At 41.2% G+C, this 27,120-nt stretch overlaps 1 protein-coding gene across 1 annotated transcript in view; it reads right to left on the bottom strand.

Moving 5' to 3' along the window:
- IQCK (IQ motif containing K) overlaps positions 1-27,120 on the bottom strand; it is a 210,225-nt gene that overhangs the window by 5,919 nt on the left and 177,186 nt on the right. The window lies entirely within an intron of this gene.

Here is a 27,120-nt window from a genome sequence, read left to right on the forward strand (position 1 = left end):
CTTGTTTTTTTAAAAAAACCTCACTACCATTTTCATATCAGTCTTTGAAATACCATGGTATTACTTTCATAGGTATTTAATCAACCAGTTCATTTCCAATAATTTTGGGGCTTTAAGGGCTCGATTCAAAGCCTAATTGAAGTCAACAAAAAACCTCCCACTGGTTTCAATGGGGTTTTGATTAGGCCATAACTTATTAACAATAAACATTCTGAAGACTTTTTTGTGAGGGGGCAGTTTGGGAAATAAAGCCTTGACTTTTTAGTCCACTATATGAGAGCTGCTGTTGATGATCCTTGCTTTTTTTAGTTTTGTGAAGCATCTTGCAATGACTGTTGTTAACGAGCCAATGTCTTGCTGTATTCTTTGTACCACCTAATTTTCCTATAGTAAAAACTTAACCAAGCACTCGCTGTCTCACTATTTAGGAAAATAAAATATTCTGGAGACAGAAGTATCTTGGTTGCAGAGAGGGGATTTTGTACTTGTTTTATTGTTTTAACTTATATTTCAAATATCTACAATTAGGGGGGAAAAAAAAGCTGTGAACAGAGAGTCTAACAATTACTTGCAGGCATATGTCCTTGAAAAATCACAGCTATGAACAAAGTCATTTTTAAACACAATGCTGAGTATATAATATTATAATAATGAGACCTATTATCTATTTGAATTGTAAACATTGATATTTTCATAACTAGAGAATATATTGTGTTTGACAAACTTGTTTGTATTATAATAAATTCTGAGCTGGTGCATAAAAACTCTTTTATTGTAATGTTTGGAGTCATGATGTTTATTTTGTAGATGTTTATGACAGTTAGTGTGTAGGGCCCATGCTTGCAACCCGTGTTCGGGTGACTGCTCATTGAGTATAAGTGGTGGGATCAGCCCCGTTCCATAAATAATGTATCTTCAAAACATCCATCATGTACGTATGTAATTATTGGGCCCGATTCTCCACTACTTTATGGACCAAATTCTCAGCTGCTTTAAATGTGCAAAACTTCATTGAAGGTAAGGGTCTGTGTCCATTTATGCTAGCAGAGGGTTTGGCCCATTTACATCTGCACACAGTGGGCATGAAACCCTACCAACTCTGAGTGATGTAAACAACAATAAAAGATGCAAAGCAGCAGAGAATCAGGCCCACTGCTCCCATTGACTTCAGAAAAGTCCAGTAGGCTTAAAACTGGTGCAGTGAGATGGAAAGTCTGGCCTGGAGAGGTTACGTTGGCTAGTTTTTACCAAGGCCACAAAGTAGGTCAGTCGCAGAATTAGCAGCATTAATTTTCTTCTGAAGGGGAGTGGGTAATGTTCAGTCATCATGGGGGAAGTTGCCAGGGACAACGTGGCTCAAATAGGAGCACATGGAGGTGGGGAGTGGGAAGGGGAGGCCATCCTTGGGAATTGCCCACGATGTGCTTTACCCTTGGAAGCTTCGGATCTGCATGTTTTGGAAGCCATGTCCCTTTCTCTGCTTGGCTGCATGCCCCACGCCATTTGAGATGAACATATGGCACCACCTCCATGACCTGAATGTCAGCATTTTCTAAATAGGTTTTCCCCTCCAGCTCAGCTGCTTCAGCCCAGACTCAGATCTGGGGTCAATGCTTGAGTGTGTTTGATCTGTGGGGGATTGGTTGGGGCTCATGTCTAGCCATTATGTTAAACATGATTATTTCCATAAATTCTTCATGGCCACATGTGGGATACGGTTTCATATTTCTGACAGGTACTGTCGCATAAATGCAAAGAAAGGAACCTGATGGGGAAATAATAAAAAAAGGAAAATGGGCCAGGCATTTACTCATAATGGTGAGGCTCAATGACACTGTCTGTGCTGTCTTGAATCTGCAGCACTGTAAAGCCCCTGCTGGCATAGGAGACTCAACAATAGTCATCCAATGACCCATTTATAGCTTGCTTCCACCAGTGTGTAGCCTAGACAGGAATTGAGCTAGACTATGCAGCTCTTTTTCCTAGTTACAGAATATGGGTTACGGTTCCATCTAGACCACACCGTGCAACAGTGCTGTAGCCAGGTCACAAATCAGCTATACTAGGTGGGTTCCAATTTTGATCACCAGTCTTGGACTGGCATCAGGCAAGATACCACAAAGAGTTTATAAATCCATTAGCTGTTTACTTGTCAAAATGATTCATGCATTCAGCATCCTCCACTATTAATTTGGAAACAATTATTTCAAATTGCAAACAGGGGTGGGGGTGGAAGAGTGCACCTCTAATGCATTCTGTGTTGAACTCACAATGACTTTTGTTTTAGGTGTTGAATTCTTAAAAACACTTTAAACCCACCAAGTGAAGCAGAATAAAATGCGACCTCACAGAGACTGATCCGTTAAATAATAATCCTGCTATTAGCACTCAGGCTGAATTTGACAGCTCTGCCATTATGACAACATGCAATTAATCCCCTGTAGTTGCCAGACACAACAAGGAGGTTGAAAAGTTCCAGTCCATTGTATATTGCAAATGAATTTACAATTAGACTGTCATTATTGATCAAGTAAATAGTTATTATAATCAGAAAAAATTATGGTGCAAAGTTAAAGGTGCAAGCTTTTGAGTTCCTGCCTTGTAGACAGGAGAATCCACTGTGTATATTTGTACCAAACAACTTAATTTGCTTTCTGACACCTGAAGTTCTTCCTTTTCATTTACTCAGCTAGACCCTCTCCACAGCGTTCAGAAAAGCATGTTATTGATTAATAATAGTCACAAGATTAATTCAGTGTGGCACAGTAGCACCTAAAAGCCCTAACCGAGGTTGGGCCTATGGTTCCAGACACTATACAAACACATAGTAAGACACAGTCTCTGTCCTGAGGACTTTACAGTCCAAGCAGCCAAGACAGACAGAGGATGGCAGAAAGGAAGTATTATTTCCATTTTACATAAGGGAAATGAAGGCACAGGGCGATTAACTGATTCACCCAATGACCCCGGAGATCACAACACCCAAAGCAGGGAGCTGAGCCCAGACAGCCCTATGGGACTGGAGTCGCAGGAGCTGCCACTGTGGGGTGAGTGCAGGGAGTGGACTCTGCAATCACCCCAGGACCTCCCACCTCTATCCCCGGGGAAAGAAACCACCCCTGGGGCAGTCCTGTGTGGATTGTGCAATGGGAGAGGCAACTCTTTCTACAGACCAATCAGGAAGGAAGGAACTCAGTGACGGAAGCCTTGGGGGAGATTTGCTTCCCCAGTGTCCACCCTAAAAATTTCACCATCCTGCTGTATGCTCATTGTTAAAAGGGCAATTAGGACTCACCTTTGGGACAAGGACTGTTCCTACCAGACTCTAGGCTTAGAGGACTGGTGATACAAACTCGTAGCACAATGGGGCCCTGGTCCTGCGTGGTGATTCTGGGAGCTATCACAATACAAATAATAATACAATCTATGGTACATGCTTGTACTCCAGAGGGAGGCTGTCACCACAGCATCACCAAAACAAGTTGTCAAGTGCCAGGGGACCACAAGATTTTAATCCTGTTACAGTCATGGGAGTGGATTATTGTGTGCTGCTTCCCCTTTCTTATGTCATTCCGGGTTTTGTTTACTAAATTCAAAGGACTGATAACTTGACACCTGTATGTTGTGTTCATTCCACAGATAAAGACCAAATTAATCCCTTTCAGGAAGGGACTTAGATTCTGCAGAGATATAAAACAAAAACAAAACAACCCACAGATTTCTTTTTCGGGTTTGCAGAGTCCAGCTATTCTGATGTTGCGGCCTGTTCTTGGGCTGGTTGAAAGTCCTGAATTCCCAGTGATTCCACTGGGAATTAAGGGCACTCCGGCACTAGAATGTTAAAGGTAGCTGCATGGGAGTGTGTGCAAATAGATCATGTAGCTAGTAGATTTCAGCAGCACTTAGCCCACCATTAAGTTCAATCTTTTTTTTTTTTAATTAATGCAACTGAACTAGGTAATCATGACTTTATAATATCCCAGTGGTCTTACTCTTCGGCAGTGCTGTTCTGTTTCTAGGATAGAAAATAAATGAAATGCAAGCCAAGGTGCTGAGTGTATAGGGAGCTAGCCGAAGCTTTGACTGATTGCCACCAATTTACCTGAAAATCAAAAACAGTTACAGCTATTTAGGAACATAAATGACCCCAAAGCCCAAGGACAATTTATCCAAAGCAATTACACATGTCAGTGAATATTGTTTAAAATGGCCTTTAATAAAGGGCACCTTCCTCCACTTTGTACAGCTAGATAAAAAAAAGGTAAAAACCAAATTGTCTGATGTCTTTTTTCTTCCCCAGTTTTTTTAGTACAGAGCATTTCAACAAAAGTCTTCCTCTAATTGAATTGCAGGCTGTTTCTGGAGACAGACAATTATGCTGAACAATGTAGCATTAGCCAAAGAAAGAAAGGTTTCAGAGGAACAGCCGTGTTAGTCTGTATTCGCAAAAAGAAAAGGAGTACTTGTGGCACCTTAGAGACTAACCAATTTATTTGAGCATGAGCTTTCGTGAGCTACAGCATCTGATGAACATCTGATGAAGTGAGCTGTAGCTCACGAAAGCTCATGCTCAAATAAATTGGTTAGTCTCTAAGGTGCCACAAGTACTCCTTTTCTTTTTGCAAAGAAAGAAAGAGTGCTCAGATCTCCCCCATTTTGGATTATATCATTAGGTGGCTCAGCTGAAATATATTCCTGTCCCTTCTGCTGGGGATCTTAGGGCGGCTGTTTCCCCATAGGAAGAGAAACAAGTGGTGCAGAGAAGCAGGCTATTCTGGGCTTTGTTCTCCATTGCCCTGCCTCTTGTGCATTCACCTACCCCAATGCACAATAAGCACAAGTGCCACCATTCTGATTGGGCGGCATTTCAAAGCCACTTTGCACTGGTGTAAATGCCTGCATGAGGTGCAGCTGGCTAGAGAATCAGGCCCAGAGGGAGTAAGTCCTGTTCACCGGGGACAGGGATGACAAACGCAGCTTTCCACTTTCCAGTCCAGCTGGAACATTTGCATTGCTTCCGTTTCACCAGCAACTTCTCCACTGGAATCTCTTTCCTAGCTGCAGCACACTAGCCCCTCCACCCCGGCCGAGAAACCTTAGCCCAATGCTGCCGTGTCCCAGCCGCAGCACATGGCTGCTGGTGTTTTCACTACTAATCATGGCACAGGTGAAGCTGAGGATTGACCCCACATTGTGTTTTTGTTCTGTAACACAAAGAACATGAAAGGCTTCAGTACCCCCCAGGTGTAGGGGAGGAGCCGCCTCCTGACACCACAATGACCATCTACCCTGGGATTTCTTTGAACTACAAACTCTGTTCCAACCACATGCCTGGCCCTTGTGCCCAGCCCTCCACTTCCTCCTCCTAATGCCTACTCTCCTATCTCCCCACTGTACCTCATCAACCTCATCCCCTTTCTACCCCACTTTTCAACTACCCTATTCCCCCCTCCCCCACGAACACACACACACAAAGTCCCGTGGAATGAACAATATATCTGCCACTCCTCATCCTGACCTCTTGGTCATAAGCTGTATCCTTCCCACCCTCCACCCCCTTCGTTTGTTTGTTGCCTTTTTAGACTGTGAGCAATTTGGGGGAGAGACTGTCCCTTCCTGTGTGTTTGTACAGTACCTAGCCTGGGGCTTCTGAGCGCTACAGTTACAAATAGTACATCATCATCATCATCATGTCCCCTTCAGCTGACCTGTCTGGGATTCCCATCTCATCAATGAGAGTTAAGGGTGCTCAGCAGCTCACAGGAGGGAGCTTATGTTTTTCTAAATGCATCCTTTTCAAAATGTTGAGGAATCCTAACAGACTGGTGGGATGCTGGGGGAGGAGGGTTCCTTGAAATTATAAACTGCAAAACCCAAACAAAAATCCCAGAGGCATTGCTGACTCCACAGAAACTAACCAAAACAGGAAATACTAACTTTTTATGGGAGTTATGCTGCAGTGAAATGTCATCTCACTGGATCTTCTATTGCCAGAAAAATCCTCCCATCTGCATCTTTCCAATCAAATAGTCTCTCAAGTGGTATTCATTATTATTTATTACATGTATTAATTTATATAAAATGGTGGTCACTGGAAAAAAAGTAATGCCACTTTTTGGTAGCAGAACAAGCTGCTTTATAGCTCAAACTTTGATCCATTAACAATAGACTTGATAAAAATCAAGTAAAGCAGAATCAAAGTAGGTCGAGCGACTCATACACAGTAGGATCTTGTTGCTGACATATGCACAGAAGGAAAGATACAAATCTATCAAAAGACACCATTTCTTGAGCCTTTCCCACAGCCATATACTGTGGCACTCAGACAAATGAAACACGGAGGTAGTTTCTTTCCATTTGGTGCTCAACCAGATAAGGTCTGAATGACAAGCATTCATTCTAGTGGGTTATTGATAAATGCTCCCTATCAGTGCATTAAAAAGTAATCCAAGTCAAACTGAACCAATAAATAAGCACAGCTAAAGTTCATCCAAAAATCTTTTAAAGGTGCATTTGTCAGTCAGGATCTGCAAAAGATATCTGGCCACAGCTGGCTGGCTAATCAGCTGGCTGCAGTTACAGACACATGCATAATAAAGCAATTCTCATTTAAGCCATTACCATACTGATGTGACCTTTTCTAAAAGTGTGTGTGTGTAAACTATGGCAATCAAAAGCATTAAAGCTCAACAACCACATGTGGGAAGTCTGACCTTTATCTCAGACTAAAGCAGTCTCTTAATAGGTCGTGTCATTCTCCAGCTGATGGGCCTGGGGCTCTGTGTTTGAAGGAGTGGGTATAAAGATGACAGCAATATCAGAGGGTAAGGATATGGAGTTCCACTGAGGAAGAAAAGACATGCTTAACATGGGAGAACAACATGCTACATGTGAACAATTTCACCGGTGATCTAGAGAGTGGCGTAAATAGTATATGGATGAAACTTGCAGATTTCACTAAATGAGCAGGTTTCAGAGTAGCAGCTGCGTTAGTCTGTATCTGCAAAAAGAACAGGAGGACTTGTGGCACCTTAGAGACTAACAAATTTATTTGAACATAAGCTTTCGTAAGCTAAACCCCACTTCATCGGATGCATGCAGTGGAAAATACAGTGGGGAGATTTATATACACAGAGAACATGAAACAATGGGTGTTACCATACACACTGTAACGAGAGGGATCAGGTAAGGTGAGCTATTAGCAGCAGGACAGAAAAAAAACCTTTTGTAGCGATAATCAAGGTGGGCCATTTCCAGCAGTTGACAAGAACATGTGAGGAACAATAGGGGGGAAAAATAAACATGGGGAAATAGTTTTACTTTGTGTAATGACACATCCACTCCCAGTCTTTATTCAAGCCTAATTTAATGGTGTCCAGTTTGCAAATTAATTCCAATTCAGCAGTCTCTTGTTGGAGTCTGGTTTTGAAGTTTTTTTGTTGAAGAATTGCCACTTTTAGGTCTGTAATCGAGTGACTAAAGAGATTGAAGTGTTCTCCGACTGGTTTTTGAATGTTATAATTCTTGACATCTGATTTGTGTCCATTTATTCTTTTACGTAGAGACTGTCCAGTTTGACCAATGTACATGGCAGAGGGGCATTGCTGGCACATATCACATTGGTGGATGTGCAGGTGAATGAGCCTCTGATAGTGTGGCTGGTGTGATTAGGCCCTGTGATGGTGTCCCCTGAATAGATGAGCAGGAGCTGTAAACAGTGGAGCAGACACAGAAGTCGCATAAGTGAACCTATGGCAGAAAACAGCAGCCCGCTCTGGTAAGATGCAAGCTCATACATTAGGGAAAACAATCGGGAACACAGATGTTCAATTCAGTGTGAGGGAGAAACCCAGGAAGCATTCATGGAAGAGAGGTCTAGTGATAATGGCAAATGAGACGTAAGTTTGCAATGAGGTATAGCAACAAAATGTGTTCCTTGTGGGGGGGAGGAACTGGATGAATGTGCGGGGGCTGTCTGGCCAGGGGAAAGAAAAGGGGTCATTAAATATGCCCTCTTTCTTTCAGTTAAGAGGGATGGGCATTGGGGTAGGGGAAATATCACCTGACCTGGGTCAGGTTGGCCACTCGCACCTGGGGAAGGGAGAGTTTTATACCCCATTCTCACCAGACAGTGCCCTTTCACCTTGGAGCAGCAGCACCCACTCTCCCACACTTGGGGTCAGAGTAGGACCAAGTTTTATGGTCTGCTATGGGCACTGCACTAGTCATATGGCGAGAAGGGGCTGGGAATATTGTTTCCCTCATCACCAGATTGGGAGCGGGGTTGCCTTCCCCAGGTCAGGTCAGGAACTTTGTGGGGCAGGTCAGGCGATAAGGTTCAAGAGGTCACAACTTAGCAGGTGGCAGGTGTTCAGAGCAAGTCCACTGTCTACAGATGGCCCAGTTCCCCGGAGTTGGACGTGGACTTGGCAGAAAGCATGCCTAAGGAAGCTGCAGTTCCTAACATATGGTACATCAGGGACACAACCCCCTTTTCCCCAGGCTCTCCTTAATCAACATACAGAGGGCAGTGGACCGCAGCAATGGGTGGGGGTCAGAGTTACAGAGTGCAGGACTGATTCAGCTCTCCCCAAATAGGTTTAAACCAGGGGTAGTCAATAGGCGGATTGCAGGCCAAATCAAGACCTCCAGACACTTTTGAACAGACCCAAAAATCTTCTTATTTACTTATTATTGTCATTATTGTTTTTATTATTATTATTATTATTTTCTCTGGAGTCTGAACCTTGACTATAACTTGACCAAGAAATTTGGATCTTGACAAAAAAAAATTCTACACCTGTGTTAAATGAAACTCTTTTGATTCAACTGAGTTTTGCCTTGAGATTCTGGGTTTTGTTACACTTCAGTCATATTTTAAAAAATTCACAGACCTAACTATGAAGGTAAATTGCTTCTCTAGACCCCCTTATGCTGAAATGCCTGCAAGAAATCAGCCAGCACAGAATGGCTAGGGGGAGTTGGGGAATTTTAATACTGATTTTTTATTATGAGAGAGAGAGAACGAACTGCATATAATGGATTGTCTCTCCTACCAGCCTACTTTGCTTATCTCCGATTTTAATATCCTCATAGCAGGGATAGTCTCTACCCCTGTGAATCGATTCAATAGGGCTACGTGCTGGTGCAGAAGTCTGCTCACATGCTGTCAATTGCAGAATCTGGGGCCTGTGTTGTGCAGCCTCTAACATGACAGATCCCAGTCCTGATCATTGCCCCACAGCGCATAAATATGTATATATATTATGGTTCTAGTGCAGGAGTGGGCAAACTACGACCCGAGGGCCAGATCTGGTGCATCAGAGCTTTGGATCTGGCACGCATGAGTGCCAACCCCGTGGCACAGCGGGCCCTGCGCCACTCCCGGAAGCGGCCAGCACTACGTCCCTGCAGCCCCTGCGGAAGGGGGGCCGCTGGGGAAGATGGGGCAGAGGGCTCCGTGCGCTGCTATCGCCTGCAGGCACCACCCCCTGCAGCTCCCATTGGCCAGGAATGGGGAACAGTGGCCAATGGGATCTTTGGGGGAGGTACCCGCAGGCAAGGGCAGCACGCGGAGCCCTCTGCTCCCTCCTACCCCAGGGGCCGCAGGGATACGGTACTGGAGCAGCATGGGGCCAGGGCAGGCAGGGAGCCTGCCCTGGGCCCTGGTGCATGCCACTGCTACCCAGGAGCCGCTCCAGGTAAGTGGTGCCGGGCTGGAGCCTGCACTCCAAACCCCTCCTGCACCCAACCCCCTGCCCTGAGCCCCCTGCTACACCCCGTGCCCCTCCTGCACCCCAACCCCCTGCCTTGAGCCCCCTGCCACATCCCAAACCCCTCCTGCACCCCAATCCCCTTCCCTGAGCCCCCTGCCTCACTCTGCACCACAACCCCCTGCCCTGAGCCCCTTCATACACCCCCACCCCTCCTCCACCCCAACCTCTTGCCCTGAGCCCCTTCCTGTACACCACACCCCCTCCCACACTCCAACCCCTGCCCCAGCCCTACATTCATGGCTCTACATGCAATTTCCCCACGCAGATGTGGCCCTCGGTCCAAATAGTTTGCCCACCCCTGTTCTAGTGGATAGTTTGATAAGCATTCAGCACCACGGACAGAGACCTATTTGAAAAAATCCTCTGGTTTGAGGAATGTTAGGAAGGGAGCAACTGAACATAACGGGAGACAAGACAAAGCCATGCGGATAGAAGTTTAGACAATTCATCCATTACAATAAGTTAAGGAGGCCCAGTAAAATGCTTTGTGCAATGTTTTCACCACCACCTTTTTTAATGATGCTGCTGAGGTGCTGGGTTCAAACTTACAAGGTGCGGAGAGCCTCCTGGCTGAAACGCCCATTAGGAAAAATCCTTCCCCACTTCTATGTTGAATATAGTCCATGTGACTAAGTTTTTTTTTAAAAAGATGTAATTACATTCTGGTCTCACAATGAAGCACATAGATTAAAGCATTTTTGGGTCTTTTTTTTTTAGCCCTTACAATGCATTATAATACATGCTGTGTAGCTTTAAATGTTTCAGGTGATAAAAATGTTAACTCCTGAATGAATGCAGTAAAGCTCTTCATTAGCATTTTGCACGTTCTTTATATGGTCATGAGCAGCTAACATGTAAAACTTAAAGCACACATTTATATCTTTGTGAATTTCTGGAAAATAAGCTCATGCAAATTCCTTCTATTTTATATTCAAAAAGCTTCCAGCATAAACCATGCATCCCTTTCTCTACTGTGCTTAATGAATGTCTTAGTTTCCATCATGCATTCCTTGTACACACATGTATGTCCTGCCAGGCATCCCTCCACAATTAGCTAGCCTTATCCGCAACTGCTTATCTCAGTGAAAATTAAATTAATGTCCTAATATTTCTTCTGAAGGGTTATCTGACCAGCTTCTATTTGCCAAAAATTTCAAGAAAACTTTAATGATTCTTTTAAGAAACAGTGAAGGGTTTTCAAGACCTCATTTTGAGAAGTGCTGTGTAGTCAGAAGTCCCATGAGCAACAATCATTCTGTCCTGGCTACAAGATCATTTAGGAAACAGTTACACTGTCATGATGTAAGCTGCTTGGAAACTTATAGGGAAATTTGATGTCAAAATGTTGAACTCCCAAGCTTGGTGCTTGCTCTCTGACTTTCAAAAGTGACAGTATTTTGGGTGCCCAATTTCAGACATCTAAAGGCACTGATATTTAGAGGGTGGGTGTTCAGCTCTTTCCACAACCATTAGGCTCCTTTAAGAAAGGTGTCTCAAAAATGTAGCTGAATCAATATGGCAGTCTCTAGTTACTTTTACTCATGGGGCTTTGCTCTGAGGCTTTTGGGTAGGATGAGTCGTTGCTCCCCACGCAACTAGCTACTCACTAAGTGCACTGCCTTGACTTTTTAGGGGTACTACCCTTTGAAAGTTACATAGACACTGAAGCCTGTAGTAAGGATCACTGCAAAGAGGTGATCCATGACCACTTTAAAGTAACCACAGTTTCCAGTACAATTTCATTTGCCTTTTAGTTAAAGACCATGGGAAAATTCACCCTGCCACTGTAAATAGATGCAACTGCACTGACGTCAAGGTCAGAACACACTGAAGTTGTGCAAGCATTGAATTTGGTCCCAACTCTCCTAGGCAACCAGTTTTTGCTCGCCCGACAGTTGGTCTTTTATCCTGTGTCTCATACATTTTATAGGGTTTGATTATAGATGAAAGAAGCTGTTTTTTCAATGCTCTAGGAAAACAGGAGCAAACAGATCTGCATACTCTCCGTGAAATGCACATGTTGACATCCAGGTCACTAATTCAGGTCATGTTGCCCTTGGGAACATACAGGTTTTTTGTTCCATAATGAAAATGCAGCTCTAGAGCACTTGGGACCACAAACACATAACAAACCAGGCATTTTAAATAATACAAAGGTGATATAGGCTGATGCAGGTGCTAATTATGATGTGATAAAGCACAAAGGAAAATGAAAATCAATCATCAATAGAGCAAATGTCTGTCAACACTGTTTGAGAAATAATGAACGATGTAGCCTTATTGAGGAATGGATGCATTGATTATTACTAATTCCTTAGACTGCACTGGTTCAAGATTTGGTCCCCCAAAGACTGCAGCATCAGGAATATTATTAGTATTAAGAAACCCTAGGAACACATGAGAAACAATTCCAGTTTTTTACAAGTTCTTTTATTAACAAATTCATTAACCAAATAAACATCCCACAAATAATAAAAGACAATAGCAGATAAAAAGATTGTGAAAAGTAGGGCTTAAATTCAGCCAGAGCTGTCCAGAGCAGAGCTCCAGTAAATATTTTCAAACCTGCGGGACAGAAACCCCAGGCCTTGGTACCACCCTGGCAGTTACGAAGTTTTTCCTCATGTCCAACCTAAACCGCCCTTGCTACAATTTAAGCCCATTGCTTCTTGTCCTATCCTCAGAGTTTAAGGAGAACAATTTTTCTCCCTCCTCCTTGAAACAATCTTTTATGTACTTGAAAACTGTTATCATGTCTCCCCTCAGTCTTCTCTTCTCTGGACTAAAAATACTCAATTTTTTCAATCTTCCCTTATAGATCATGTTTTCTAGACCTTTTGTCATTTTTGTTGCTCTCCTCTGGACTAGGGCTGTCAATTAATCGCAGTTAAGTCATGCAATTAACTAAAAAAAATTAATCGCCAGTCATCACAGTTTTAATCAGACTGTTAAACAATAGAATACCAATTGAAATTCATTCAGTATTTTTGGATGTTTTTCTGCATTTTCAAATATATTGATTTCGATTACAACACAGAATACAAAGTGTACAGTGCTCACTTTATTGTTTTTACAGTACAAATATTTGTAATAAAATAATAATATAAACAAAAAAATAGTATTTTTAAATTCACCTCATACAAGTACCATAGTGCAATCTCTTTATCGTGAAAGTGCAATTTACAAATGTAGATTTTATTTGTTACTTAACTATACTCAAAAACAATGTAAAACTTTAGAGCCTACAAGTCCACTTAGTCCTACTTGTTGTTCAGCCAATCACTAAGACAAACAAGGTTGTTTACATTTATGGAAAATAATGCTGCCTACTTCTTATTTAGAATGTCACCAGAAAGTGAGAACAAGCATTCGCATGGCACTTTTGTAGCTGGTATTGCAAGGTATTTATGTACCAGATATGCTAAACATTCGTATGCCCCTTCATGCTTTGGCCACCATTCCAGAGGACATGCTTCCATGCTGACGATGCTCGTTAAAGAAATAATGTGTTAATTAAATTTTTGACTGAACTCCTTGGGGGAGAATGGTATGACTTTACCTGCAATCTGCCATATATTTCACATTATAGTAGTCTCGGATGATGACCCAGCACATATTCATTTTAAGAACACTTTCACTGCAGATTTGACAAAACTGAAAGAAGATACCAATGTGAGATTTCTAAAGATAGCTACAGCACTTGACCCAAGGTTTAAGAATCTGAAGTGCCTTCCAAAATCTGAGAGGGATGAGGTGTGGAGCATACTTTCAGAAGTCTTAAAAGAGCAACACTCCGATGTGGAAACTACAGAACCTGAACCACCAAAAAAGAAAATCAACCTTCTGCTGATGGCATCTGACTCAGATGATGAAAGTGAACATGCATTGGTACGAACTGCTTTGGATCATTATCAAGCAGAACCCGTCATCAGCATGGACGCATGTCCTCTGAAATGGTGGTTGAAGCATTAAGGGACATACAAATCTTAGCGCATCTGCACGTATATATCTTACGATGTCGGCTACAACAGTGCCATGTGAATGCCTATTCTCACTTTCAGGTAACATCGTAAACAAGAAGTGAACAGTATTATCTCCTGCAAATATAAACAAATTTGTTTGTCTGAGCGATTGGCTGAACAAGAAGTAGGAAGAGTGGACTCGTAGGCTCTAAAGTTCTACATTGTTTTATTTTTGAATGCCGTTATTTTTGTACCTAATTCTACATTTGTAAGTTCAACTTCAATGATAAAGAGATTGCACTACAGTACTTGTATTAGGTGAATTGAAAAATACTATTTCTTTTGTTTTTTACAGCGCAAATATTTGTAATCAAAAATAAATAACTAAGTGAGCACTGTATACTTTATATTCTGAGCTGTAATTGAAATTATTATATTTCAAAATGTAGAAAACATCAAAAAATATTTAAATAAATGGTATTCTATTATTGTTTAACAGTGCAATTAATCACAATTAATTTTTTTAATTGCTTGACAACCTTACTGTGGACTTTCTTGAATTTGTCCATATCTTTCCTGAAATGTGTCCAGAACTGGACACAATACTCCAGTTGAGGCCTAATCAGTATGGAGTAGAGCAGAAGAATTACTTCTTGTGTCTTGTTTACAGTGCTCCTGCTAATACATGCCAGAATGATGATTGCTTTTTTTGCAACAGTGTTACACTGTTGACTCATATTTAGCTTGTGATCCACTATAATCTCCGGTTTCAGAGTAGCAGCCGTGTTAGTCTGTATTCGCAAAAAGAAAAGGAGTACTTGTGGCACCTTAGAGACTAACCAATTTATTTGAGCATAAGCTTTCGTGAGCTACAGCTCACTTCATCGGATGCATTCAGTGGAAAATATCTCCCCACTGTATTTTCCACTGAATGCATCCGATGAAGTGAGCTGTAGCTCACGAAAGCTTATGCTCAAATAAATTGGTTAGTCTCTAAGGTGCCACAAGTCCTCCTTTTCTTTTTACTATAATCTCCAGATCCCTTTCTACAGTACTCCTTCCTAGACAGTCATTTCCCATTTGTATGTGTGCCACTGATTGTTCCTTCCTAAGTGGAGTACTTTGCATTTGTCCTTGTTGAATTTCATCCTATTTACTTCAGACCATTTCTCCTGTTTGTCCAGATCATTTTGAATTTTAATCCTATCCTCTGAAGCACTTGCAACCCCCTCCCAGCTTGGTATCTTCCTCAATGCCATTGTACTCTCTATGCCATTATCTAAATCATTGATGAAGATATTGAACAGAACCGGACCCAGAACTGATTGCTACAGAACCCCACTTGATATGCCCTTCCAGCTTGACTGTGAACCACTGGGAATGGTTTTTCAACCAGTTATGCACCCACCTTATAGTAGCCTAATCTAGGTTGGATTTCCAGAATGTAAGCCCTGGCTAAACTGAAATTTTACAGGCCGGTAGGCCTTGCATTACAGCCTTACTTTGCTTGCATACCTAATACACAGTTATCACTCATAAATGCTTGTCAACCCTATACTCCTCTGATCTTATCCTACTTAAACCTATCCATCGCGCATTAATTAATTGTACTTCACCACCACAATAAATCCTCGATTAAATGACATAATTGGCTACAGCAAAGATTCTAAAAATCAAGAAAGGCTGGGATGTGGCATACTGCACCAGAAAGGGTTTTGGAACTGGCATGCATGAGTCAATCTCTTGGCTGTCTTGCATGGCTTTCCTTGGGGATCCCAAGTTGCTACAATAGATGAAACAAAAATCGTTTCTATGAAGCTTGGTGTTTTAGACAATGAAAACTAAAGAGTCTGAATGCAGCTTCAACAAATATTCATTCTTTTACATTTTAAATCAAAACTGTAAAAAAAATAGTGATCAAACACAAAAGTAGATGTGGTTGTACAGGGGCTGCATCTACACTAACACATCACAGCTGTAATTCACCACCAGTGGCAACAATGGTGGAAACTACTGAAACTGGGGAAACATAAAAATGGCCATACTGGGTCAAACCAATGGTCCATTTAGCCCAGTATACTGTCTTCCAACAGTGGCCAGTGCAGATGCTTCAAAGGGAATGAACATAACGAGGCAACCAACAAGTGATCCATCCCCTGTCGTCCAGTCCAAGCATCCAGCAGTTAGAGGCTTAGGGTCACCCAGAGCATAGGGTGGCATCCCTGACCATCTTGGCTAATAGCCATTGATGGACCTATCCTCCATGAAATTATCTAATTCTTTTCTGAATCCAATTATAGCTTTGACCTTCACAACATCCCCTGGCAACACTTTCCATAGGTTGACTGTGCATTGTATGAAGAAGTATTTCCTTTCTTTTGTTTTAAACCAGATGCCTATTAATTTCATTGGATGACCCCTGGTTCTTGTGTTACATGAAAGGGTAAATAACATTTCCTTATTCACTTTCTTCACATCATTCATGTAGACCTTTGTCATATCCCCCGAGTCGTCTCTTTTCCAAGATGAATATTCCTAGTCTGTTTAATCTCTCTTCATATGGAAGCTGTTCCACATCTTTAATAATTTTTTTTTGGTCCTTCTCTGTTCCTTTCCTGTTTTCAATATATCTTTTTTTGAGATGGGGTGACCAGAACTGGACGCAATATTCAAGGTGTGGGGATACCATGGATTTACCATTGACTGCCACGGCACATTGAGCAGATGTTTTCAGAGAAGTATCCACAATGACTCCAAGATGTTTCTTGAGTGCTAGCAGCTAATTTAGAACTCATCATTTTGTATGTAGATTTGGCATTATGTTTTCCCAATGTGCATTACTTTCCATTTATCAACACTGAATTTCATCTGCAATTTTGTTGCCCAATCATCCAGTTCTGTGAGATTCCATTGTAACTTTTTACAGTCTGCTTTGGATTTAACTATCTTGAGTAATTTTGTATCATTTGACAGCTTTGCCACCTCACAGTTTATCCCTTTTTCCAGATCATTTATTAATGTGTTGAACGGCAGTGGTCCCAGTACAGATTCCCACGGGACATCGCAATTTACCTCTCCCATTCTGAAAACTGATCATTTATTCCTACCCTTTGTTTCCTGTCTTCTAACCAGTTAATTATCCAGGAGAGGACCTTCCCTCTTATCTCATGACTGCTTACTTTGCTTAATAGCCTTTGGTGAGAGGCCCTGTTAAGGGCTTTCTGAAAGTCCAAGTACGCTATATCAACTGGATCACCCTTGTCTGGATGTTTGTTAACCCCCTCAAAGAATTCTCTTAGAGGAGATTTTCAAATGTTCAATGGGAAGTTATATGCCTAGCTCCCATTAACAATCAATGGCAATTGGACACCTAGCTCCCATTTTTATCTTTGGATAATCTCTATCTTTGTATGCAGTGGGAATTTCCCTCATTCCTGCAGTTGATGGTCAGGCAGCATTTGGCTGCACTAGTGTAAACATCTAGTGTTGACAAAGAAAGTCATGATTCACAGGGTTGATTTTACTGGCCATCAATTGCTGGAATTGGGGCAAATTCCCTATACAGATGAGGCCATATGAGAGAGGATGAATGGTCAAGTGGTTAGGGTACCAGGCTGGGCCTCTGGAGATCCAAGTTCCCTGCTTTCCTATAGACTTTCTGGGTGACCGTGGGCAAATCGCTTAGTCCCTCTGTTCCTTAGTTCCCCATCTGTAAAATGGGGATAATAATATGGCCTTTCCTCACAGGGTAGTGTGAGGATAAATACATGAAAGATTATGAGGTATTCAGATATTATCGTAGTGAGGGCCATGAATGCCTTTGACAGACAGTGTAGGTAGGACTTGAGCATTATTACCATTGTGTTGTCAAAGCCTGCCCTACATCCTATTCTGTATACACTACCTCCTCCACCAGAACTGTACCGATGGTGAATTGCAGCTACAAAGTTTGCTAGTGTAACAAACTCATGGATCTGGGTGAAAGCAGGCTCAAACGCTTCCATTTTGGAAGCATCTGGCAGCATCACACACACTTTTCAAACTCACTAAACTGAATTTGAAAATTTTCCATTCCCTCTGTGGTTCAACAATACCACATAATCTCTTAAACCTCTTCTCCCCTTAATTGTTTTTAATTAGATCCACCTAATAGAGATTTGCAAACACATTGGCCATTAATTTGAATGCAAATAGCTTAGCTGTACTCCTTCTCAGTGTTCCTTTTGGAACTCTTGTGTCACTCCTCATCACAATCATTCCCGTCTGTGCTTTCTCACATCCGAATTCCTCACAAGTGTAATGTTTAGATCAACCACAGCTACACAGAGAGCAGATATCTGACTCCAAACCGGGGTAATCAGATGATGGAAAGCATGGTAGGTATTTTTAAATATTGATTTGCTTTGACAGATGTTTCTACATCTAGAACATTCTTCTCCTGTTAACCCCCAATCCTATTTTTAACTACATATCTGTTACCTAAATGAAGTTATCAGATTATTATCTAGTAGAACTAGAGCCTGATTCAAAGTCCATTGAACTCAATGGGAATCTTTCCACAGACTATACCAGGCATCGGTTTAGGCCCACCGAATAAATCCACAGAATAAATTAGAATAATTTATCGTAAAACATTCTGCAGAGTCAAATAATGGAGATACAACTAAAGCATACAGAGATCAAACAAACAGTAAAAGAGTCATATCAACTCAGAAGCTAAAGCTGGGGCAATTAACTTGTGTATTTCACTGGGAGCCTATGACACCAATGCTCTGGAATCTGCACTGGCTACCTGTTAGTATCTGGGCAGAATTTAATTCATAAAATCCCAAATGTCTTGAGATGTACCTACCCAAGAGATCCTTCTTTCGCAAACATTTCTGTTTTGATGAAAAGCCATTTTCAACAGAAAATTTTTGACCATCTCTAGTACTGATGTCTCTCAGGATACAGTGGAAAATGGTCTTGAGCTTGGTAGGAAATCAATTCAATTTTATAGGGCAAGAGCCAGAGACAAGGACCACTTTCCATGGGTGTATGTGACTGTCAGCCACATGTAAATGTTGGCTTTGTAAGGCTTGGTCAATGAGGAGGCTTGCAGGGCATAAGCAGCCTGGTGATTGCCTAATAATTACACATATACAGATGCAAAAAGAGCACAATTAACTGCAGCTAACATTGATGTTTGCTTCTACCCACAATATTTGCTAACCATCTGTCCATTTGTATATATGGCATAATACCTCTTACTGTAGGTTTCAACTAATACCACCCACTTTTGACTTTCCCCACTGGTTTCTGCCCCCATTACATGCACACGCGTACACACACACACCCCTGAATTTGGGAAGGCTCTAGGGCAATCTACACAGATGGCATGTGGCTCTGGAGATCTGCTCTTTTCAGTGGAATGCCACTGTTCAGTTCAGATTTGCTCGTATCATACAGCCATTAGAGCTTAATTCTCTAGAGAATGGACCCAGATAGTATTCTGGCACTGGTCAGTAAGATAAGACATGGCCTTGTTGTAAAATAGCACGCAGCTTTGAGCTAATAAAACTAGCTGCTGATCCTGAAGGGTTAGTGGCTAATCTAGTAAAATTAATTTTATCCTCAGATCCCTTTCTGTTGTCACTTATCAAGAAAAAATAAAGTTAAGCTCTGTAAAATGGGCAGCAATAATTGCATTTCCTTAAGGATGTGTCTGGCATGAGGTCCCTATCTGTTCTATGAAGTACGTGACCACGATACTGTCATTTTGACAGCAACAATGTATGTAGCACATTAATCTTAGAAGTTAAAAAGCATAAATCTCTGTTACCCACGCTGCCATTGATTGGGAATTGCATCACCACAGTGCACAGAAGCCTTTTAATTTTTTTCCCTACAAAGTGAATAAATGGGGTCTGTTGAGCTGAATTTCTTCCAGGCTGCCGTGAGAAAGGGCAAAACAGTTTCATGGCTGTGCATCATTTTCAAATAAACTCCTTTCTAGCAAGTCTTTGGCAGGCGGAGGCCGGGCGGAGGGGAAATTGAGTCCAACTGTTTAAAATCTTTTTTCAGAAATATCAAGTGATTGATGGCTCCTTTCTACTCAGGCAGGTACAAGCCAAAGTCCTGATCCTGTAACCACTGAGCCATGTGCTTGACTTTACTTAGAACTGCATCAACTGGGAGCATTCACATGAGGAAGTTAAGCATGTTCACAGCTTCAGATCTTAATTTACTTAGCTACACAGTTTCAATGCTTCCAACTATTGAACAGCTAATATTTAAGATGAATCAGTTTCCCTCTCCAATTAATCAACTTTTTAACACAATGTAGATAATTACATCTCTTTACAGTAGCATCATATTAATGATTGGGAGACCCCCCTGCTAACTACTGAATTTTGCCATTTAAGTCTTGCTCGAGCAAAACACATAAACATATGCTGAATTTTAAGGGCGTGAGCAGCCCCGCTGAAGTCAATGGAACAACTGACTTGCTTACAGTTTAATGCATGCTTAAGGGTTTTGCCAGATTGAGGCTTTAGTGAGTGAACAAACAGTAAAGCAAGGATAATGTCTCAAGCAGGGCCCAACCCAATTCCTACTGAAAAGGCTCCCATTGATTTTAGCGGGATTTGGATCAGGGCCTAAATCCACATTGTTCTTTAATTTGGCAAGCACTGTTTAGTTTTAATTATTTGTTATAAAATTTGACTAAATAGTATTCAGCTATTTAACCTTTGCTGGGAAGTAGAGAGACACAGCTGGATTTTGAATACAAATATGAGGTGTGAGAGTTGGCAGGGTTCTACTGTAGAGAATAAAGAGTATGTTAGCATGTATTTCCTACTTAGACTTCTAAGAGCACATCAGAAATCAGAGTAAATCAGAATAGGCTAAATACCAAATGACCTATTAATGATACAGGGCAAAGTGGTCATTACACTTGCATTCAGATATTTTCGGTGATGTATATGTTTTTTATTTTAATGAGTTTTCATGGACTCTGCCACTTTCATCATTGATCTTATTTTATGCATGTCTACAGACTTTTCCCTCCCCAACCTTTCCCTGTTTTAAACTATAGATAGTTAAAATCAACCAGCTCATCAGAGTTTAGATATGAGTGCTTCATCCAGTAATAATTAAATATCACAAATGTTCTCTTTTATTACTTGTTTAGAACTAGAAGATCAAACGGTTTTCTGGGACTTTGATCTTGATACTTCTCATGGAAAAATACAGATAGAGCAGTTCAGGGGATCTTAGTCACAACTTCTTAGGGATGATGTTGATCGGATGCAGTTTCCATTTAAGATGCTCAAGACACAGAAACAAAGTTATTTTTTACAGTAACTAAATCCCAAGTGGGACACGCACTGAAATCAGAATATATTGTTATTTAATCTACAGTAAGTGGAAATCCTGGCTGCTGAAAAGTCAAGGACTCCCTGGAAGTCAAAAAAATTAGAATTGGAAAAGACCTAAAAGGACATCCAAAGCCATCTCCTTGCCAATGCAGGATTCTTCCCAATTGTATATAGACTAATATTTTGTCCAAACTCATTTTAAAAGTGCAAAATGATCGAGGGAAGGACCCAGTGGTAACACAATGACTAGCAGCCAGATGGGTGGTTGCTCATTTCTGGATAAGAATGGATCCCCGGGCATGGAGAAATAAGTATGGCAAATCTTTTCAATGGAAAAAATGACAGCCTTATATCAGGATCAAGTTGATTTTATGATACGAGTACCATTTTTGGAATTAGAACCAAATAATTATACAGAGCATGATCATTATTGGGCCAAGCCCAAATGTAGTTTTAAAAATATAGATTATGAATAAGATTTGTTAATACTTGTACGGAAAGTTCATGCACATTACTAATGATCCAATAAATATAAGTGCCACGTGATAAGGTTTCCACCATTTCCCTTGAGAGAATATTTCACAACTCACTGCAAGGAAGATTTTGCTGATATTTAGCCTAAACTCTTAATTTCAGTGATACGTCCCCCCCTCCCTCCACATTGTGTATTATCCTAAATAATTCCTTCGTCTAGGTTAGGTTGTAGAAGCCCTTGTGTGTGAAATTAAGCAATGCCTAGAAAGCCAGGGAGAACAACAAGGTCCTGTGCATGTCATGTACAGTGGCCTCATTAAACAATCCCCTTTATTTTCATTACAGCCAAATCCTGTCTTTTGTCTACCATGAGGGACTTTACGTAGACATCAGGAGCTACATATGGGCTATGTCGGCTCTCAAATTAGGCAGCAAACCAAAGTGAATCCAAGAGGAACTGGAATACAAATGTTTGGCAGAGTGAAGCAGATCATATAAGATCAATAATATAGATTCCCACACAAGGGGAAATTACTCTCTGAAGATGGAAACAATTAGAAATTATTGTGAGAAAGGAAAAAAACCCTTAAACCAACCACTGCAGGATGCCATAACCTGAAGAAATTGCTCTTAAAAATAACAGAAAAAATAGGAAAAACTGGGTGTGGGGCAAAAGGATACAGGGAAAAGAACAAAACAAACACTAAAAACCCAGATGTTCTTTGTATTAGGAAGATTAGGACCCATAATTCACCACAGGTCAGCTCTATCTGAGATAACAAGTGGTGGAAGCTGTAGCATAAAAAGAGCTCAGGCATTCTTCTCTCCAGGTCATCTAACCCTACTTCAACAAAGTACTTAAGCACATTCTTAGTTTTAAACATGAATAGTCCTGCTTTGAGCTGGGGGTTGGACTAGATGACCTCCTGAGGTCCCTTCCAACCCTGATATTCTATGATTCCACGAATAGTCCTGTTGATTTCCATGAGGCTTAGAGTTGTTAAGCATGTGCTTAAGTGCTTTAATAAGAGCCAGAGTGCCCGGCACCTTGTATCTAATATATATGGGCCTGGTCCAAAGCCCATTTAAGTCAATGAAAAGGCTCACATTGACTTGAGTGGGCTTTGGATCAGAGTATAAGGCCCCAATTCAGCAAGATTCCCAAGCACATGCCTTACTTTCAGCATGCCAGTAATCCTATTGAAGTAGGACTACCGGTATGCTTAAAGCACATGCTTGGGGACTTTGCTGTATCAAGGCCCAAGTCAATGTGCCTAATCTAACTCTTGTCACATGTACAGGTGCCAAAGGCAGAAAAAAAACGTGATAAAGTTCTCACCACCCTTAAAATATACTTCAGTAAAGTGCACAGAATGAGTCATGAATAAGCATGAGGCTTTTGGGGGATGGGGGGAAGCCTCCATTTTAATACAGCATTTCTCTCAATAGAACATGATATTTTAAATATGCTTTAATAACCTAATCCCTGCAGAAAGATATTGGTGATAGGTTGTAAAAACAGAAGACAGCTAAAGTTTTTGCTGGGGTTCTGAAGCCTGGATATACACTTTTTCCAAAAACAAAATCTTCGTATCAACTTATTAATTGTTTAGATAAAGAGGTAGATATTTTATATCAATGTTTCTTGAACTTGCTGTACCTTAGAATGGGCTTGGTGATATTACATCAAGAAATCAGGTAGCACTTGTTTGAAAGATAAAACTTTCTTGGAAAACAAAGTCTCTTCTAGAAATACTCTGAGCCTTTGTGAAGTTGGATAGAAAAATTAAAATGACCTGAAGGCAACTTTTGGAGAGGAATAGGCCTTCTTTCTGTTGGCAGGCGAATTGCCTTTCAGTGTTTATCATAGCCAGCCAGTACAGAGCCATTCCCAGTCTCTGCAAGGACACTTTCCAGTGATTTGGACCTTGGCATATCCAGCTTCAATCTGTGAATATGTATATCATTTCTCCATGGCAGTTCTCTATAAAATTTACAGCTCTTTGGAGACAGGATGAAACAGCCTTAGGATTTGTGAGCGTCTGTTGGCATATTTGATGTGTTTAATTCTTTTTAAAACTGGCATGCTAGCTAGAGTCACTAATGCAGGAAATGGCCTTGACAGCAGCTGCTTCATTTTGGGTGGATAATAAGACTATGGGAAAGACTGTACATGTAAGCCAAACACACTTGTTGTGAAAGCTATTCACACCTGGACCAAACTAGAACATATGGAGAATTATTTGCTGCCACTGAAAAAGAAAGACAAAGGGCCTGATCCAGATCCCATTGAAGTCAATGGCATAACTCCTGTATTGACCAGTAGCTCCGGATATTATCCAGCAACGTGCAGTCAGGTGCTGTGCAAACTTCTCCACCCACAGCTCCATCTTACTCCCTGTCTCCAGCAGTTCTGCTATTCCAGTGCAGGACCCATTTAGAACTGAGACTACCATTCCAAACTCGGGAAGGAGTTTAATGTTAGCAAATTAAAGGGCTGCTCCAGACAAAGCTAAAACAACTAAACCTATTTTACTGTTGACCGACAGCATGGAAAGATTTGAACCTAGGTCTCTGAAGTTTAAATGACCACTATGTCACTTAGACTCTTTGCCAGCCATCTTGGATGAACCTTTCAGTTCCATTTTGGAGAGCCTTCTTGAGCTTAGAAATAAAAGCTGAAATCAAATGCAATCGATACACTCAAATATGAATACACTAGGGGTGCCAGCAAAAATGTGTGTAGGATTTCAGAAATTCAGTACAAGAGGAACAGGTTGGCTCATAGGATTGATAGTGGGATATGGAACCTTTCCCCTCTAGGTCACTAGTTTGAATGTAGTCCACATTGATAATGACCAATGGTCTTATAATGACATCTCAGTTCTGGACCCTGTGCAAAATAAACTGGTGGATTAAATCCAGCTCCCAAATAGCCTGGCATCCACTTCACAAAAGTTATCATTATAATAGGTTCTGACTGACAGCCTTGTTGACATTCTCAGTAGAGAGGCCAACAAATGCATTCACATTTCTAGAGGTGGTCCCTCCAGGCCAGTGTTGAGATACTGTGGTGGAGCATTGTAGGGAAGCTGCAACTGGTGCTCTCCATGCTGTGCCTATTCTGGTATAAAAACATATTTGGCCTTCAGAAGAGTCAAGCTGGTACCTTTCTCAAGTGTCATATTCACTTACAAATCCATCTAGCTAAGGTTATATTCTTAAATTTGAGCGCTCATCATGGAGAACAACTCTCCATTTAAGAGAGGAGCTATATTCTCCAGCGTAGATTTGCATGCAGGCAGATTTTTAATTAAGTGAAAATAGCAGAATCCAAAAAATTAATAAACATCTGCCAGCTGTTTAACTATCTGCCAGCCATTAATTGAAGACACCCAGCTTTTCACTGTATCAGCCTTTGAAGATCAGGGGACTAGCTTGTCTTGAGCAATAGCTGTAACAAGCTGTATCCAAATGAGCCCATTCTTACTGCTTTTGTCTCTCCTACTATCCTGTTTTCTTATATGTCCATATTAAGAATCATAACTTTTAAGAGTAACTGGAAAAAAAATTGATGAAATGCAGAAATTGGAGAAGAAGAGAAGTGGAGGCCGTGTGGTAGCAGAAGCCCATTTTGGCTTTGAACCAGAGATGCCCTGACCCAAGAAACAGACACAGTGCCCAGTCTTCAATTATGCCAACATAATTCTATACAACATAAATCTATAATATGAAATGAAAGAGATTGCCTGGTTGTGCCTGAGGACAACATTTGTTCCTCTGTGGACTAAGGTCTTGATTAAGTCAATGGGACTATTCACTTGCTTAGAGTTAAGCACAATCTTAAGTGCTTTGCCGAGTCAGTGACTGGGTTCTGATTTATTGCATTAATTCAAGTAGAAGTGTGTGACAGTGCAGGATGCAAACACAGCCAGTATAAAACTTGAGTGTAGTAAATTCTCCCCAAACAAACCCATCTAACACCAATGAACTGTACTTTTATTCTCTATTTGTCTAAGTAATATCTGTTATTTCACACTGCATTGCCTCAAAAATATTAAGAGGTGTCACAGACCCTCTTTTGTATATTCTGCTATTGGTATGCATTTATTGTTCGACTCAGATTGTGCCAAAGTACTCAGTGTACTTATTTAGTGCTCTTGTCAAAATATTTGCCTTTAGCATCCTAGTCTGTCTTTGGTTTCACTGTTTGCTGCTCCTGTCTTTCTAGCTGTCTTGTTATGCATTAGTCTGTTTCAGCACAGTCTGTTAGTTCATCATGTTGTTCAGCACCATCTCTTTGCAGAGCTCAGCCTCCAGAGACTTATACATATATTTTGTACTGTTGCCTTTGTTCATATTGCTTCTCTTTTTAGCGTTCAGTGGTGTTGTCCTTGTGACTGGCTGGGACTCATCAACAGCCAGATTCTCTTCTCACCTACACCTACTACTCCTGATTTGCACCAGTCAGAATCCAACCAAAGATTCTAACCCTGAGCCAAGCAAAAAAAATGCATCTTCGAATCCTAGGACCTAGTAAAGATGCATTTCTAGTGGGAGGGAGAAGGTCTCTAAAACTATGTGGGGGACTGGAGTCTTGGAGATAATTTGGCTTGCCTCCTTTGTCAAGGATGGTAGACCTTCTATAGTAGATAAACACATGAATTTTATACAGCACCTGAACACCCCCAAAATAGGGCTCAAGTGGTGTACAGGCCTCATACTGACCTTCTATATGGGGTGAATTTCACCCTCAGTTTCCTGCTAGCATCTTATTCCTTAGGGCTGGGATTTTTGAGGGAGGTACCAAAATGCCTATTAAAATTCAGTGGGATTTGGACTCCTAACACCCCTAGACCTCTTCACAAGTCCCACCCAAGCATCTTTTTATGTTTTCATCTGAATGTTATTTTGTTTACATTTTCTGCAATCAGTACAAATGGAGCTTTATTTACAGTTCAAACTACCAGCTATGATCAAACACAGCAGGAGGGTTGTGGGAGCACACGGGGCCTGGTGTTTCCATTGTAACTATGTTATTTCGCATTGTTTCTCTCCCCTGCTTCCCAGAAATCAGAGGCAAGAAAGATTTAGCAGGTTATCTGAACTCGGTCCCCTTGCAGGATAGCTAGCTAAGGTAGACAGAGATGGACAGAATTTCTCCCTAGCTTTTGTGTTCTGTCTCTGCACATTTACCATCCATAAAGGTGATAAAGATTCATGCACTCTTCCCCTTCACTGAGCAATGAGATAAGAGCGCTGATCAGTGTCAAGTGCTCCTGAATAACAAACGCAGTTGGCATTGGTATTGCTGAGGCTGGTAAAGAAGAATTTGTTCACTCGGCAGATGTATTATCAATCAGCACAGGTCAAGCACTGAAAAGTACATTTTCAAAGGGGAATGCTTTTATTGTTCAAATCCTTATTATTTCTCCACACATAGAGCCAGCCGGAGGATCCCATCAAGAGTCTTCAAATGCTTCCAAGAGGTTCATCAGCAATGTTCTTTGCTATTTGCTTTTGAAAGGAGAGTAATAATTAAAGCTT

The sequence above is a fragment of the Lepidochelys kempii genome, chromosome 10 (assembly GCF_965140265.1).
Source record: "Lepidochelys kempii isolate rLepKem1 chromosome 10, rLepKem1.hap2, whole genome shotgun sequence".
NCBI classification, from domain to species: domain Eukaryota; kingdom Metazoa; phylum Chordata; order Testudines; family Cheloniidae; genus Lepidochelys; species Lepidochelys kempii.